Genomic DNA, 16899 nt, shown 5'->3' on the forward strand with positions numbered 1-16899 from the left:
TTCAAATAGTTTTTTTATTTTCCAATGGTCACCGTTACTACTGATCATGAAATGAAAGTAAGTACTCCTTAACGATTGAATGAATTTCTTTTATTGATGGCATGAACTTCATATGAAACGATACAGGGTAGAGCGAGCATTATACCGTTAAAACCAAAGTTTTGGTTTAGGTTTTTTTTTTTTTTTGGTTGTTTTGATTCAGTCTTTTAGTTTTATAAAATTTTGGTTTCGGTTTTAAGATTTTGGAATTCAGTTAATAAAAAAACTGAATTAACTAAACTATACATATTAACATATAATACATATATAATATGTATAATATATTATATAGTGAAATATACAATTTATTATATATATATAATACATAATATATATAGTGTTGAAATTCAGTTTTAACCAAAATAATCAAAAAACAAACTGAAAATTTCAGTTTTTATTATTTTGGTTTTGGTTCAATTTTTCATTTAAAATTTCAAATTATTCAATTTGATTTTTAATTGAATAAACTGTTTGCTCACTCCTAATAGAGGGAGAAGAACGCCAATGAATGTATAATCATGATTATCATGGACTGTTTGTAGTTTGAAGTGCTTACAAGCCAAGTTAGAAGGCAGTGAATGTAAGCATGAACCAGAGCTCAATTGGAAGAAGTTATAGCAGTGCAATGCATGTCCCAGGATTCATCTTTTGATCACTTGGTGGCTATTGTAGGGAAGATTACTAGTGAAGCCCATTGGGCTCTGTTGTTTTGGTTGCAAGTTGTAGCAACATTGAAACAGAGGATCATCTGTTTTGGCAATGTTCGTTTACAGTAGTTGTATCATTTGGATCCATTATTGTAGGTTGGTGAGGCTGTTCGAGTGGATAGATTTTGGGTAATGCATGATCAATGGATGTTAATCAATGGGACGTGTAGAGGTAATGAAGAGAAGCGCCACAAGTACTTTTTAGATTGCAATAAGCGTAAGCCGGTAACCATTATTGTATGGACTATGGAGGGCTTGGAACAGAGTTACCTCTGAATCTCAAGGATGGTAGACGAAGCCAGCGAAGGTTATTGATGAGTAGCAGCATTGAAAGTTGAAAGTTGAAACAGAAGACAATGGCAGTTTCTCCAATGTACAAGTGCTTTACCCGGATCCCGGATCCCGGATCCTGAGACAGTGAAGGTACATGGACTACTTGGAGCCCGTGGACCATGGTCTATCAAAAATCTAATTCATGATGGCAAAAATCCCACAATGTTGCATTAGATATATCCCCAATAGTGTCTTGAAAGAGAACCCACCTAATTGCTTAATTTGTTTTTTTTTTCATCAACAAATATTCTCTATTTACTAAGCGTAAAAAGAAAATAGATCATTTTAATGCCATTCAATCACTTTTAATGGCTTCAAATTGCTTCAAGCGAATGGCTTCTATCGAGCTACAGATTGGTGGGAACTATGAAATAGCTCACAGATACATGAATTGGATTGTGCAAGAAGATTGAGTTTCAGTGAAGCACAGGGGCTCTCAATCTCTCAGACAGGATTTCAAAGAAAACCTCTGGAACTAGAATACATAGGTGCAAATATAAAGAGAGCATAGACCATGGGCTCTATGCCACAAAGGACATCAGGCTAAGACCTTGTTACAGTAAATAAATCAGTGGCCACGGACAGGGGTATCTTGTCTGAACCAAACCAAGAGGTCTCGTTTTGTAATTTGAGGATTGAAATCACTTGTTCTAACTCTCCTAACGGATTGGCTCGAGAGCATGCATCAAATTGCCCCAACTTCTTTATATTCTTAAACTGGTTAGTCGACCCAGTTGCAATGTTTGATTTATCGGGGAGCTTCTTCTCTATGTGGGTTTCAAACGAATCCTCTACATCGAGGAACGGGGAGAAAAGGGGGAAAGAGGGAGGAGGACAAGGGGGCAGAAAGAGGGAGAAATCCGATAACACTGTTTATCTTTTAGGGGGCGTTCTTTTTTCGGATTCTTAGAAGGGGGAAAGTTGGTCAATGGGATTTTGATTCCCATTGACCAAGAATCTCATGTTTTTTTTTCAGATTTATGTGGGGACCGGGGGAAGTTTATTTTCCTAACTATCACTTTTTCAGATGGATAAATAACGTTCCCACCTAAGGAGAAAGTTGACAACACTTGAATGGGATAAAAATACCCTTTTTAATAATGAATTTTTATGGCTAAAATGATCATTGCCTTATTTACACGAGAAATAAAAGAATATGGGTAAATGCATTTAACTGGGTAAATGTTTCCTAGAAAAAACTTATTCAGGTAACTACATTATCCAATAAACAACTTACCTAAAAGTGAACGGGGCCTTAATGAATCATAAATGACTTACAAGGGCTATTTAGAGGTTTTAAAAAGTTATTGTGAGTTTAAGAGAAATGCAAAAAATAGAAAAATAAAAATAAAACATGATGAATTTTAAATAATATCATTTTAATTTTTAATCTTTATCATGGTCATTGATTTGAGCACATCTATTTTCGATAAACTATAACAGATAGAATATAAGAGCAGAATTTATATCTCGCAAGAGCAAACATAAGCTCTCGGGAAAAAAAAAAAAAACAATGCCTTCTTTGGAGTTTTATCATATATTATTAGTTCACGATCAACCGCCTCTTCCACTAGTCCTCACCAGAATGAAACTGTTGTTTGGTGGATGACACCATTGGGTTTTGTAGTTAAAGCTAATTCTGATGGTAGCTATTCAGCAGGCCGAAGTGGTTATGGTTTTTTGTTCAGAAATTCTGTAGGTTCTTTCCTGTTTGGCAGTTGTGGTGTTTGTAAGCTGATTTCTCCTTTATATGCTGAAGTTTTTGCAATCAAACAATGATGTTTTGCTGTTAAGAGGCAGTTTGGAAAGAGTATAAATGCAAATATGCACAGTATAAATATATACAAAATAATATCAAATACAAAGTTTTGCATTCTAGATATATATTTGTATCTGTACTCCTTCCAAACCGAGCCTAAACAATTACGTTATGAACTTAATTTTGGAAAGTGACAATCAGTCTATTACTAAGGTTCTGTAAGCAAGATCTTTTGATATCAATACTAGCGTGGAGTATGCTAATGGATATGTACAGTCTAATCTCAATTGGGTTCTCATTTAGCTTCAAGCGAAGAGAAGCCAACAAGGCTGCTCATCTCTTGGCAGCCAAAGGAGCAGCTGGTTTGGAAGGCAATTAGTCATGCCCCCTTTCCTGGCTGTTATCTTCGCTGTGATTCTTCTTTGTAGTTTATTTTCTTTCCTTTTCTGTTGTTTTCCTTTTTGTTGTTTTTCTAATATTTCTAAAAAAACAAGGCTTCTTCGTCTTTTTACTGTAGCGAAAGGGTCATGCCCCATTTCCATCACGTGAGAGCTCAGGTGAGTTTCTATAGCACAGCCCAGCACAGCCACAGGATCGTCTCTCCGCCTCAACTTTTAGAGGCATGACCAAGAGAGGGGAAAAAAAGAATTATGGGGGCATTTGGAAAGTTCTAGATTTTCAAAGTTTAGAAGAATAAATTAAGACTTTACCTATTTGGCAATGAAAGATAGAAATCAGAAAGACCTATTAAAAAAGATCATGAGAGCATGGTTTCTGAATTGTTGTTGATTTGTACATCTCTACTGTACAATTTGGAAACTGTCTATGCAACTGGTTTAGTTCCACTCCTAAACTGTTTTTTTTTTTTGAAAAACCGATGACCTATGTGGTTTAAACGTTGAAGGTTTTTAAGATCAGACCAGACAGAGAACCGTTATAAGGACCAGTCCCTGGGTTGAACAAACAACCCGTTCTAATAATAAATAAATAAAAAATAAAAATGACTAAAAATCATTGTTCTAGTTGATAGTTCAACTGCCCGGGTCAGCGATTCACTAACCAAACCAACGATTTTTGGCAAATAGCAGTTTTGGGGTGAAATGGAACCAGTCGGGTGATCGATTCCCAATTTTTCCAGTTCAATCGTTTGGCCCTATCCGGTTTTGAAAACACCAGTTGAATTGTTCAACCCGAACAATATTTTTTTTCCATTTTTTGGTTTTAATTATCTTTTTTATTTTTTATCTTTAAATTGCAATGGGCCATCTATTTGGACCAAATGGTTAAAGCGTTGACCCAGAAAGCAGTGGTCAAAGCGATTCCAATTTTGAATCACTTTATAAAACATTACACGGAAATTGAAAATGGCCAAAAATCTATACTTCAAATGAAAATTCTTGTCTTTTTACACTTAAAATCTTTATTTAACAGCTTTATAGATCATGATAGACTAAGATATAAGACAAGACCTCAAAAATTCATTACATCTTTTGGCTATCTAAATTGTCAAAAAATATTCATAACAGGACTTGTCAAATGACACTTAAAGAAAATTTTGAAGCTTTGGATAACTGATTACGAAGGAGGGATTATGGTGGAGAACTGACGTCGTCCTTGTATGCTGATGCCTTCTAGTGCTTGGGACTTGGGAGTGTGTGTGTGTGTCTTACTTGTTTGGTTGTAGAGGCACGAATCCACGTAATTGGGTTTGGATGCGAAATATGCCACCAATACCTTATTTCTAGAATATGCCAGGACTCAGAACCAGCTGATTATTTTAACTATTGCATTTGGAATTATTCCTAGACCTCTCTTCTTACACTCCAATTCCAACAACAGACCTGTGGATTCTTTCTAGTTTTTATTTTAGAGAAGGAAGGATTTAAATTTCATTGGAATTTATTCCCATTTTTAAGAGGACATAAATGTTAATGCTTGCCTTGGCTTCACGTCCAGCCATAAAAGCTTATCAGAATATTAACAGAAATACATGATGCCAATGCTTACAAATAACAGTTATAGAACGGAAAAAAAATAGAAGCCACCAAAAAAAAACAAAAAAAGAAAATCAAAACTTAAATGTCTTTACATCTTTTTATTGTTTTATTTTTATTACACACATGTGAAGTGACATGTGGGTAACTAGATGAGAGATAAGTAGGAGAAGAAAGATTAACATGAAAAGGAAAACATGAATAAAAAACAGGAAAAAAACCCCAATTTGGGTTGTGTTTGGATAAGCTTTAAGGTTTGTGCATGTAAAGTTGAGAATCACAAGCCCAAATTTAGGCATTGTCCTTCACAGCTTAAGAATATGTTAGCTTCAGTTTGTAGCATTTCTAAAGCAATTCTTAACAAATATTCAAAACACCTTTTCACTCTTTTTTTTTGGCAGTCTAAAGCTAGAAAGTAAAAGCTTATCCAAATAGAGACTTAATCTAGCTCCAAATTTTGCTGAGATTTCAATGTAGATGAAAACCCAATTCAAAATCAGGAATTAAATCCTTGAGGAGAACACAATATATAATGAAAACTTTAGAAAATAAATGAGAACTCAGTCTTATAACGCAAATCACACTTGTCCCCTAATAAAACATGGTTTAATCAATATAAAATCTGAATCCCTGAATACAATAGCCTCTCCTCAACATTAAACCAGCAACTACTGTGCAATATATGCAATTAGAGCAAAGCTAAACGGAAGAGATGAAGAAGGTCTAGTAATGTCCCCTGTATAAAAATAAAATAAAAAATAAGCAGTAGAAAAGAAAAAAAAAAAAAAAAGATATCTAGAGTTCATAAAGGAATCATACATGGAATTAGATTCCTTTTTTATTTAAGCAATCTGGATGAGCAAGTAAAACACCATTGAACTTTAAATTTAGTTTCGTTAAAAGTTATAGTTCTCTTCGTTTCAATTTTTGATTCGACGCTCTGATTCTTCATCTTTTTTTGTCGAGTAAGTGTGCCCAACTAAAATGCTACTGGAGTCATTACAAACAAAAGATGTACTCCAGGCTCCAAGCTACAGCAACAAATGAAGGCAATCAATGATCCAAGACCAAGCGCGCATCTAGCTTGTCATATTTTTGGTCGACTCTCGGATCTCTCCGTAGCTGAAACACAAATACGTGCACAACTTATCGGACATCGTTTCTATCCGATTAGGACCCACCAGTTATCGAGCTCAGGTGGCAGGTGGCATACTGGCATTCATATACATACAAGATGTTGGAAGAGCTAAACAGAGCACAGAATGTAAGACAAATATCATCTAAAATCGTGCGGATTTTAGGTGCAGCCAACGTTTAGACAAGAGTCGACGACTCAGCTCAGCTCTCTGCAGTCTGCACCACGAGAGGGGTCACGACTCACGGGAGGTTAGCAAATTGGGCCCTGAGGCCACCAATGCGGAGAACAAGTTGAAGATGTGTACTATGCTCTATTTAGAGTTATTGGGGCCACCAGACCAGAAATAAGCAGGCAGTATCCAACACATTACATAAGCACACACACACAAAAAGGGAGCCCTACCGCGTACTCTATAATATTTTCCTTGGAGTTGGAGGAACAGCAACAAAACACTACCTGATGTAACCGTTTTCGGCCACGTACCAATGTTTTGTGATGTAAAATTTTTTGGCTAAGTACCTCGTTATTTGACCCGGTGGTAACGTGCCTTAGTGATGAGCTACTTGGTAGTGAACTGCCTACTGGCGAACTGCTCGGTGGAGAACTACCTGGTGGCGAACTGCCCGGTGGCGAACTGCCTGGTGGTGAGCTGCCCGGTGGCGAGCTGCTCAGTGGCGAACTGCCTGGTGGTGAACTGCCCGGTGGCGAGCTACTTAGTGGCGAACTGCCTGGTGGCGAACTGCCCGGTGGTGAGCTGCTCGGTGGCAAACTGCCTACTAGGCGGCCGATGACTTAGAGAATGCTGAAGTTCCCTGGTGCGACGCAATCCGACTGCCCTCAGCATGAGGTGGTTTTCTTTCCTTTGTAGGCTGTGGGAGTTGAGGGACCTGCGAGAACTTCATCTTTTCCTCCTCTTTGTAGGTGGCGGGGGCTGAGAGACCTGCGAGAACTCCATATTTTCCTCCTCTTTGTAGGCGGCGGGAGCTGAAGGACCTGCGAGAACTGAATCTGAGGTCTCGGGGGTATTTTCCCGGTGGGGGCTCTCAGACGCTCAAGTTAGCACTCTTACTGTAGAGAGCTTTGAAGATAATATGAGAGAGCTAGAGAGCAGGGGTTACTTCCCTTTTTTCATCCCCCTCCCCTTTGGGGGGTGAGGTCTTTATATACCGGAGTCCTCGCGGGTTAGGTGGGTGAAAAGCCTCCAAACGGTAAAACTCGTCGCATCCTGTCAGAACCGGGGTACGGTGGTGAACTCCTCGAGGTCGTCAGGCTGGCGCTTGTGTCAGGCGGCCAGGTCGGCGCCTGGGCTGGGTTGTCAGAGGGGCGCCTGCGTCAATCGACGGGTTAGTGTCTAGGCCAGGTTGTCAGGTCGGTGTCTGTGTCAGTCGGCGGGTCAGTGTCTAGACCAGGTCGTCAAGCTGGCGCCTGTGTCAGTCGGCAGGTCAGTGTCTAGCCAGGTTTGTCGGTGGGCGCTTATGGGCGGCTTGGCCGGATCATGCGCTAGGCTGGTCCAGGTCGGCCAGGTCGCGCAGGCCGCATGCCGCACGCAGCTCGCGCAGGCCGCGCGCGCCGCGCAGGTCGCGTGTGCCGTGCGCAGGTCACGCAGGCGCACGTCAGGCCACGTGCAGGTCGTGCCAGGCCGGCCAGACTGGTGCCCGGGTGGGTCACCAACTTCGTAAGTTTGTTGGCTGGGTGTTTTCCTAGTTGTCACGAGGTGCCACGTGTCACAATTTCACTGGAGGGCCAAATCTGCCCTCATCACTACCTAAACAAGCAATTGTATTGAAGGCAACTTCATTAAAAATTTGGCATGAGATACTTTTTGGGCTATGTTAGGTTTGAAGGGAAAAGTAGGGAGAGAAAGGGAAAGGTATCAAAACTTATACAAGGTTTGTAAAGGTTTCTTTACCATTCCTTTCCTTTCCCTACTTTTTCCTTCAAACCAAACATAGGCTAGGCTTTTGCCAGCACGACAGCGTTATGGTCACACCATTCGGCAGCGCACTATGGCGCAGTCATAGGCAGCAGCACGCACAGCAGGCCGCACAGCAGCAGGCACCGCCTGGCAACGCTGCACGGCAACACGCACCGCCGGGTAGCAACGCGCACCGCACGCACTGCTTGGCAGCACGCATCGCGCACACGCCTAGCACCGCACAGCAGCGGCACCATGAGGCGTGCGCACGCACTACGAGGCATAAGCACTGTGCACATGCACCGCACGACGGCAACACCATGAACCACACGCACGCACCCGACAGTAGCAACAGAGCGGGGCCCACATGATAGCTCATAGGGGTGGGCCCACCCTACACGTCAAGCCAACTCGTCGCCTGTTATCTTATCCCTTATCCCTTATCTTATCTTATCATTATCTTATTTTAAGAGTTATGAGTTTTAGTTTGAGTAGGAAATTAGGAGTTTTAGTTCAAGTTGGATTACCCTAGCCTAGCTGAATCCAACAAGGAACTCTCTTCTGTAATCCCCTATTTAAGGAGCTACGAATTGAAGTAAAGCATTCAGTTTTCCAGTCAAGAAAAGAGTGAGGAGAGTTCGGGTGGTCTCTTGGACAAATCACCCATTCAGTTCCCGCAATAGGGTATGCACGCAAGGGAAGGCACAAGGGAAAGCAAGGCTTTCTCCCCGTGGACTGACCCATGACGGGATCCTACACGCGGGACCATAACAAATAAGATAGCCGGTGGCGAGTTGGCTTGACGTGTCCAGATAAGGGTGGGCCCACCCCTATGAGCTATCGTGTAGGCCCCGTTCTACTGCTGTTACCGGGTGCGTGCGTGCAACTCATGGTGCAGCCGCCATGCGGTGCATGCACGCAGTGCTACTGCCACGCGATGCATGTGCGCGCCTCATGGTGCCGATGTCGTGCGGTGCCGGGCATGTGCGCGCCTCATGGTGCCGATGTCGTGCGGTGCCGGGCATGTGCGCGCCTCATGGTGCCAATGTCGTGCGGTGCCGGGCATGTGCGCGATGCGTGCTGCCAAGCAGTGCGTACAGTGCGCGCTGCTGCCTGGCAGTGCGTGCTACGCGCCATGATGCCACTGCCGTGCGATGCACGCTGCTGCCTGGCGGTGCGTGTTGCGCGCTATCAACGGTGCGTGTTACCGTACAGCGCTGCCAGGCGGTGCCTGTTGCTGTACGGCCTGCTGCCCATGATAGGTAGAACAAGCACCCTTTTAAAGTTTAAACCATAACAACATCACCCAACCCAATGATAAAATGAAAATACAAGACAAAACACACCTGTACAGTAAGACGCATATGCAATGAGTTGAAACGAAAGCTACTAAGAAATGGGTGGAGTGGGTAGTGAGTCTAGTGACAGACGCTCCTGCGAGAGAACGATAATAGCGGTCCTTGAGCAACAAGGTAACGAATGACAAAATGCTCAGCGCAATCTCCAAACATGCAATTAATTAGAGAAGTTAGAAGATGAATAGGTAATTCATTTATCATATTTTGTCGCGCAAAGAGGGTTACTCGTCAGCAGAACCACAATTCCAATCTACCCTTTTTCTCTCGTCAACCCAACTTTTCATTCGCCCTGCTGCACTCCCACTGCGCTAGCCTAAAAACAATGAAACAAAGCAGAGCCACTGTAAAACCGTTAATCTTTTCGTCTGGGCCTCGCTATAGTGAACGTAAACCTAATGCAGCAGTCAGCAGAGCTACCTACCTACAGACTATAGTTGCTTACCTGTCTACCAAAAACACCAATCCCTCCCGTGCTAAGTGAAAACGCACAAAAACGCTGACACCATTACTCAGGTAACTTTTGCGTAGAAAACACTTGTCCAGTAAACTCGCTTAACCAGGTGAAAATGAATGGAGCCTTGGATTCGATGATTTAAAAAAAAATACCACATTTGCAGGCATCCTTGTTCACATCACATCTTATACCTCAGCGGCGGCCTAGCCCCCACCCCACACCACAAAAAATTGGAACGAAGCCTCTTAAGGAAAAACTGGCGCATCCTTTCTTCCTTTTTATTTTTCTGTTTAATAACAGGGATTCTACTATCATCACGAACAATGGAGTTGCATCCTCTACTACTGTTTTTGGCTACTACATCCTCTACTTCTTTGAGAATAGACAAGTTTCACTAGGTACAAACATCCACTAGGAAGAAAAATGACAAAGCACACAAAACACGAATTGGATTCTTCCCCACCGAGTCTATATACTACCACTAATACTTTCTTCCCTTCTATCTTAAACTTTTCGCTCAATATATAATTTTCTCACTCGAACTCATTGGCTTACTGTTCAGTCTTACCTTCGCTTAATTCCTTTGATGTTTTACGCTCAATATGATTTTATAAGTTGTTCCATAAAACAATCTCCTATCGTTGCTGAATATTGCACTTTCAAGAGGTTCAAATCCTAGAGTTCGCTTATGGTTTTTATTTTCTGTTTCCTCCACATCTTTAATATTAAAATTAAACTTATCATGCCTTTAACATTAAGTTAAATCTATGATGCTGAAAAGGTATGATTTAAATCTATTTGATATTTTCATTTCTCTTATTTTTTTCAAGAACAATAACACATCAGATTAAAAAGGCCCACAACATATGTGAAGTACAGACGTCCTTGCATTCCCAAAAAAAATGCCAGCAAAACGACCAAACACGAGCAACCAAATTCGTAGACTCCTGCCATGTTTCTTGATACAACAAATAAAATCGATGTCAGTGACGGGGGTAGATAATGACAAACACAGATCTTTAGAACCCCGACATGTAACCACTGATAGGCGAGACCCTAAATGCCTCGCCATCCATCAGATCACAGACTTGCTCATCGCTGTACGCTATCACTCAGCACCTTAACAATATAACTCTTTGCAAAAGTTATTTCTCTTTTATTTTACTTTTTCAAGGCAAATCGAATGACAGGTTATTGGTGCATGAAACGCATTACTTTCTCATTTTTCTTCTTGGATTACTGTATAATGGTTACAAGTGTTTCTTCGTTTTCATTTAGGCTGGCTCTGGTTTGATAGAAAATAAGAGAAACAGAAAGTTGCGGGCAAGTTCTTATGGAATTTCACAAAGCTTCTCAAGAACTTTCCCTCAACTTTCTGTTTCTCTTTATTTTTCATCAAACCAAACATAGTATAGATTGTGCCATTGTGGTTTATATTCCTATAAATTAACAATCAAAAAGTAAAAATTTTATTATGCTTTCGCAGTTTGGAACAAGATTTAGAAACAGCTGGACAGAAGTTATCACTGGATCCGTTGGGGCTCAGTTCAGGCATTGAACTGAATTGCCCTAATACTCAGAAACATTTCTTAAACCAGATAGTTCAATTCAAACCTTTGAACCATCTTAAGTTAAAAGTGGCCTAGATCCAAAAAATATTTCTTACCATTTTCACCCACACAATAGTATTTACTTCAAATTTTAATTTGTCAGAGAAAGATAGAGAACAATGATTCACAATTCATGAAGACAAAGGTTTTTTCCCCTTTTTCAGATCATAATAATGGACCAGTGAAAATCTTATGTAGTAGACAATAAGGCAAAGCGCAATTGAAGTTTACTACGATGGGATTTAGGAAGCTATAATCATAATTTCATAACTTGACAAAGGCAAACTAATCGAGAAAAAAAATAAATCAATAGACACAATGGCAAGCCAAAAATAGTGCATCAAAAAATCATAATACACACCTCTCTAAGATCTCTCTAATACTTCCAAAGGCCCAAAGTTAGAGAATATAGATAAAACTGGATGAAATGGAGATATAATCAAGCTTACCAAAAAAAAATGTAGTAAAGATCAAGCCAAATGCTATTGCGCCATTTGTAGCTCAAGAAGGTTTAACAGTGGCATTAAGGTGTCAATACCATATGCAAGGTGCGTACCAGCTGGATGGTAAGGTATCCTGCTGGTCGTAGCAGAGACTTGGGATCAAATCCCACCTGCACCTGGGTTGGGCGCTATGGATTGGTGGATGGGCTACCCCGTTGTGTAGCCCTTCAAAAGAAATAAAAAAAGGTGTCAATACCATATGACCAATGAGATTCATGTAAATACCACAAAATGATATAGCTATTGGTATCAATATTTCATGTATCACAATATTCTTATTGACAGTAAATGAATTTATGGTAATTATCCTGAAAAGACCACATTGGATATTGTAAAAGAGAACAAGGTCAATACTGCAGGAACCACCTCTGCAGAAAAACACAGCTGCACTCAACCTTGAATGCAGGACCACAAGCACACCACAACACTATTGCTAGACCATCCTTATCATCTCCAAAGATGGAAGCAGACAATGCCAAGAACCACACCACACACAACACAAGGAGAAACTTACAGGCCTAGTATCTACTATTATTCCACATTAAGACACCATGGTGTAACAGCAAAAATGCAATTTTTGTTTACTATAGCAAGAAGTACAAAAACCCTCAGCCCAAAGATAATTTAGATTCTCCCTTGTAACAAGGGAGTGATTAGTAGAATTGAAGCTTCCTATGGTGAAGGCATTATAGCTATAAATTACATAATGCCACAGCTCTAACACAGCATTTGAAGACCATCAACAAAGGCTCTCCTCAAAGGAGTTATCCAAACAAATGCTCAACTAAAATGATTAATCCCTTTTGGTAAATACTTTCATAACCATCCATTTAACAATTTAGCTGGCTGACAACCCAACACCCCATTGCCAGTTTGCCACTTCATGATCTTATTAGAAATTTAAGGAACCGGGCAGTATTTGGAATTCAGAGACAACTATATATTACACGAGAAATTGCATACCATAATGATAAATTACTGAAATGGATTATGACACACAATGACAAAGACTTTTAAACAAGGCAACATTCAGAGACTTAAAGTGAGCGAAATCTCCAACCAAATTCGTATAAGAATTTACTGACCTCAGATGATAATGCAATACAATGAAAAAAGTCAACTAGAATTAGTGACAGCATAAGGCCTAAGTTGTCCATCAGGTCCTCTCTGATTCTGCTTGTTGGCAGTAGCACCATAGTTTCCGGTGAAAGCTGATGCATCATCATCTAACTTTGCACCATCGATTCGAGGCCTTGTTGTACCAGCAGGCATCTGTGAATCGCCACCACCACTCTGATTCCACTTCCCATTAGCTTGGGGCCCCATGATCCCACGATAGCCGCCAGACGCCACACCCAAGACTCCACCAACTCCACCATTCACATAGCCAGGATAGATTGCAGCACTGCCATAAGGAACAGGACTCCGTCTAGCACCAACCATTGCTGGGCCATTCCAGGGACTCCTTGGGGCTCCAATTGGGGCTGCCCCATAACCAACTCCGCCAAATCCTCCAACAGGATATCCTCCTCCATATGTGCCTGCTCCATAAGGGTATCCGGCAGCACCCCCATACCCAGTGAGAGGGACAGGCGCATAGCCTGGGAAAACCCCATATCTGGGACTGTAAGGTGGGTAAACACCACATTGATAACTACCAAAGAGGGACCCTCTTCCACCACCAACTCTCATGTTGTAGCCGTGATAGTTGCTGTTACAATTGTTGGTGTTCCCATCTTTAGGAACTGCCCTCTTTACCTCTACAGTCTTATCGTTCAACTCATGAAAGCTCTTCTGCATCACACTCTCCACAGATTCCTCGGAGTCAAAGGTGATGAAACCGAAACCCCTAGGACGGTGGGTTGTGCTGTCATACATGACAACCACATCGGTGATCCTACCAAACTTCTCAAAGTAGCTCTTGAATTCCTCCTCAGTTAGGCTAGCGGATAAACCCCCTACAAAAATCTTCTTAGTCCTAAATTGGTTGTTACCACCACCATTGCTATTACCGTTCTTGCCCGACCCTTTATTCTGCTGTTGGTGGGGATGGTGGTGTTGTTGGTGGTGTTTTCCCAGTGTTCCGGTCTCTCATGATGACAGACTCCACAACATCTCCATACTTCTTGAAATGATCTTTGAGGGTATTCTCATTAGTTTCCCACGATATGCCTCCCACAAACAACTTCCCTTGATCAGAATCCATGGATACAAAAAGCAAAAACTCCAGAATCCAGAGAACCTCCAAAACCCTAAAAACCTACGAAAAAGGAAAACCTAAAACTAGGATTACTTGAAGAAACCGAAGGAAAATACTTAGAAGAAGAGATACAAAAGATAAGTAGAGAAAAATGACCAAAAACTATAAAAAATAAAAAACGAAAAAGAGTAAACCGAGGGGTTTTTAGTTGAGTTTGAGTCAAAGTGATCAGAATCGAAGTAATGTTAGCTTTCCTTCTCTTTTTATTTGTTTTTCGGAGTGACGGACGGGATGACTTCTATCAAATATCAATGGTGAATGATAAAATACACGTCAGCTTTGTTTTTCTGAGCCGTTGATGTTGCAATATTATTTCTTCGTCAAAGAAATCCTTTTATTATTTATTTATTTTTTCTGTTAATACAATCGGAGTTTATTTGCTTTACACCGTACTTTTCTTGTGCGACTTTACTTCTATATTTTTATTTTTTATATTTATGTTTATTTTCTTATATATATATATATATATTTTCCGGGTCCAATACCAATGAGCAGGGAAGGGAGAGGGGGGGAAAAGCGATTGGGAGATTTGTTAGGGTTACGTTCACTTCCGACTCATGGCGCCGTACTTTAAAACGTAGGAATTGTATTGCTTTGAATAGATTTTAGGGTTTTGAATCTTGTTCCCATGGCTTTGATCCCAATTATCACGAAAGCCATCCGATAGGAATATAAATTAAATGTTGGTCCCCACGATATCATTTACTCCTTCCAGGCGCTGGGATATTTCAATTTTGTACTTGATAATCGGTATTGAAAACAAACAAACAGATCTGACAAACCCAATAGATTTGTTACGACTGCTAGAGATTGGACTCGGAACGCACCGGGTGTGCCCTCGTTGCTGGGTCCCAGCTCCCAACTCGATAGTCGATACCTCTGATTTGATCCGACGGTTTTGAATTGCCATCACCCATCTAGGGTTCTAGATGAGAGACCACTTTAATGTCATAAACATTTTGTCGGTGGTGGGTCGTACACTCGGGTCCTAAGGATTTAATTTAATTCAAGCCCATTTAATTCACTTGCCTTCTCTTTGTTTTACGTACCAATTTTTACAGAATTTCTCTCATATTAGCCACAGTGGATAATTAATTAGTAATCAGAGATGAATCCAAAAAATTACAGATTATAAAGTTCTGAACAAAATAAAGGATGAAATTTTTTTGGTGTCGACTATCAAGATTTGCTATCGGTAGGCGTGGACACGAACTGAATTTTTCATGAATTATTTGTGTTCCGCAGCCTCCGCTTGTGAAAAGTTGCAACTGGCTCGATTTAAATCAAGTTTCCACTTAAGTTCAAGCACAATAAAATTTGAGAGTCTAATTCAATTATATTATATATAATTTTTAAAATTTTTATGTATATAATTTTTAATTTTTATATGTATAATTATATGTATTTTTTTTATTTTTTATATAAAATTTGGCCCAATGTTTTAAAATCCAACTCAGAACTGAAACTATTTTGACTACCGGTTTCTAGGTCAATGGTTTGACCGTCTGGTCCGAATGGATGACCCATTACAATTTTAAAAAATAAAAATTAATAGAATAGTTAAAATAAAAAAATGGCCAAAACTATTGTCTATATTGAATGGGTCAACGGATTGACTGCCTGAGTCAACAAATCATTGGCCAAGTCAACAATTTTTGGCAAGTTTCTAGTTCAAGGGTGAAACAGAACTAGTTGAAAGAACGATTCTCATGCCGAACGGTCAGACCATATGAGTCAACATTGGTTCGAAAACCATAGTTTAGCCCATTATTAAGCTAAAGCCCAATCAAGTTTATATTATATATAACATTTTTAATGTTAGATGTGTATAACGTAATAATAAACAATTTTTATATGTACAGGTTTTTACACGTACATCTTTTTATTTTTATATAAAACTTAGCCCGTTATCAAGGTTGAGGCCAATGAAATTCGACTCATGAAACTCGTGAGACTAATTGAGTTTATATATAATAATTTTTATATATATCATTGTGAGAAATTGGATAACTATATGGCAATAGAGGGATCACAACACCTTATCACAAGCATGAAAGGCGAGTGACCTCACTAAGACTAACAAGTTCCTTTTGAGGATCTCACACATCCATTAGAGATCGTGGTATCCTGTCGATTAGGTAAAATAAGTGTGGTTTCGTTAAACCTAGCGAGATTCTCATTATAAGAAATTCGTGAAGCTATTCTTTAACTAACATTAGTGGGAACCTCTGCAATACATAGGATTTATTAAGCGAAAGCTAAATAATAAAAAAAATTATTTACTAAAATACCCTTATAATTTAATGGATTTATTAAAATCTACCTTATAGTTAAAATTTTACTAAAACACCATTTATAATTTGCAATGAATTTAATCAATCTTCCTTTAGATGACGGTGGAAAATGATAGTGTTGACCCTAATATCATTTAAATAAATTTAATCAAAAGAAAATAAAAATAAAAATACCATTTGTTCCCCTTATAAGACACGGACAACCACTCTTAGGACTGTTCATAAGAAGGCCCAACCCGACCAAACCGACCAACCCGGACCGACCCAACCTGAGTCGGTCGGGTTTTGATCAGCACGGGTCAGTTTCGGGTTGTGAAATTTCCTAAATCGGTTATTTGGGTCGGTTTCGATTTTCACACAAGAAAACCGAAACCGACCCGAACTAAACCAACTTAGTTCAAACATAAAGTTCCAAAGCCCATTAGGCCACCTAGTTTTTGAATGGCTGCAAGAAATTTTGGATTGGTGAATAGTGATTAATGAACAACTTTTGTGATTAACTTTTCGTTTAAATTTTATCATAGGAGATGGCTGA

General features: G+C 39.9%; 1 pseudogene across 1 annotated transcript; it reads right to left on the reverse strand.

Moving 5' to 3' along the window:
- Window positions 1–12765: 12765 nt before the first annotated feature.
- LOC148850031 (heterogeneous nuclear ribonucleoprotein 1-like) lies at window positions 12766–14259 on the reverse strand (annotated as a pseudogene). The gene has a single exon (XR_016099100.1). The product of XR_016099100.1 is annotated as a heterogeneous nuclear ribonucleoprotein 1-like (transcript).
- Window positions 14260–16899: the final 2640 nt, after the last annotated feature.

This window comes from Nelumbo lutea, chromosome 5 (assembly GCF_056320005.1).
Source record: "Nelumbo lutea isolate HS-2025 chromosome 5, American lotus-T2T, whole genome shotgun sequence".
Classification (NCBI taxonomy): domain Eukaryota; kingdom Viridiplantae; phylum Streptophyta; class Magnoliopsida; order Proteales; family Nelumbonaceae; genus Nelumbo; species Nelumbo lutea.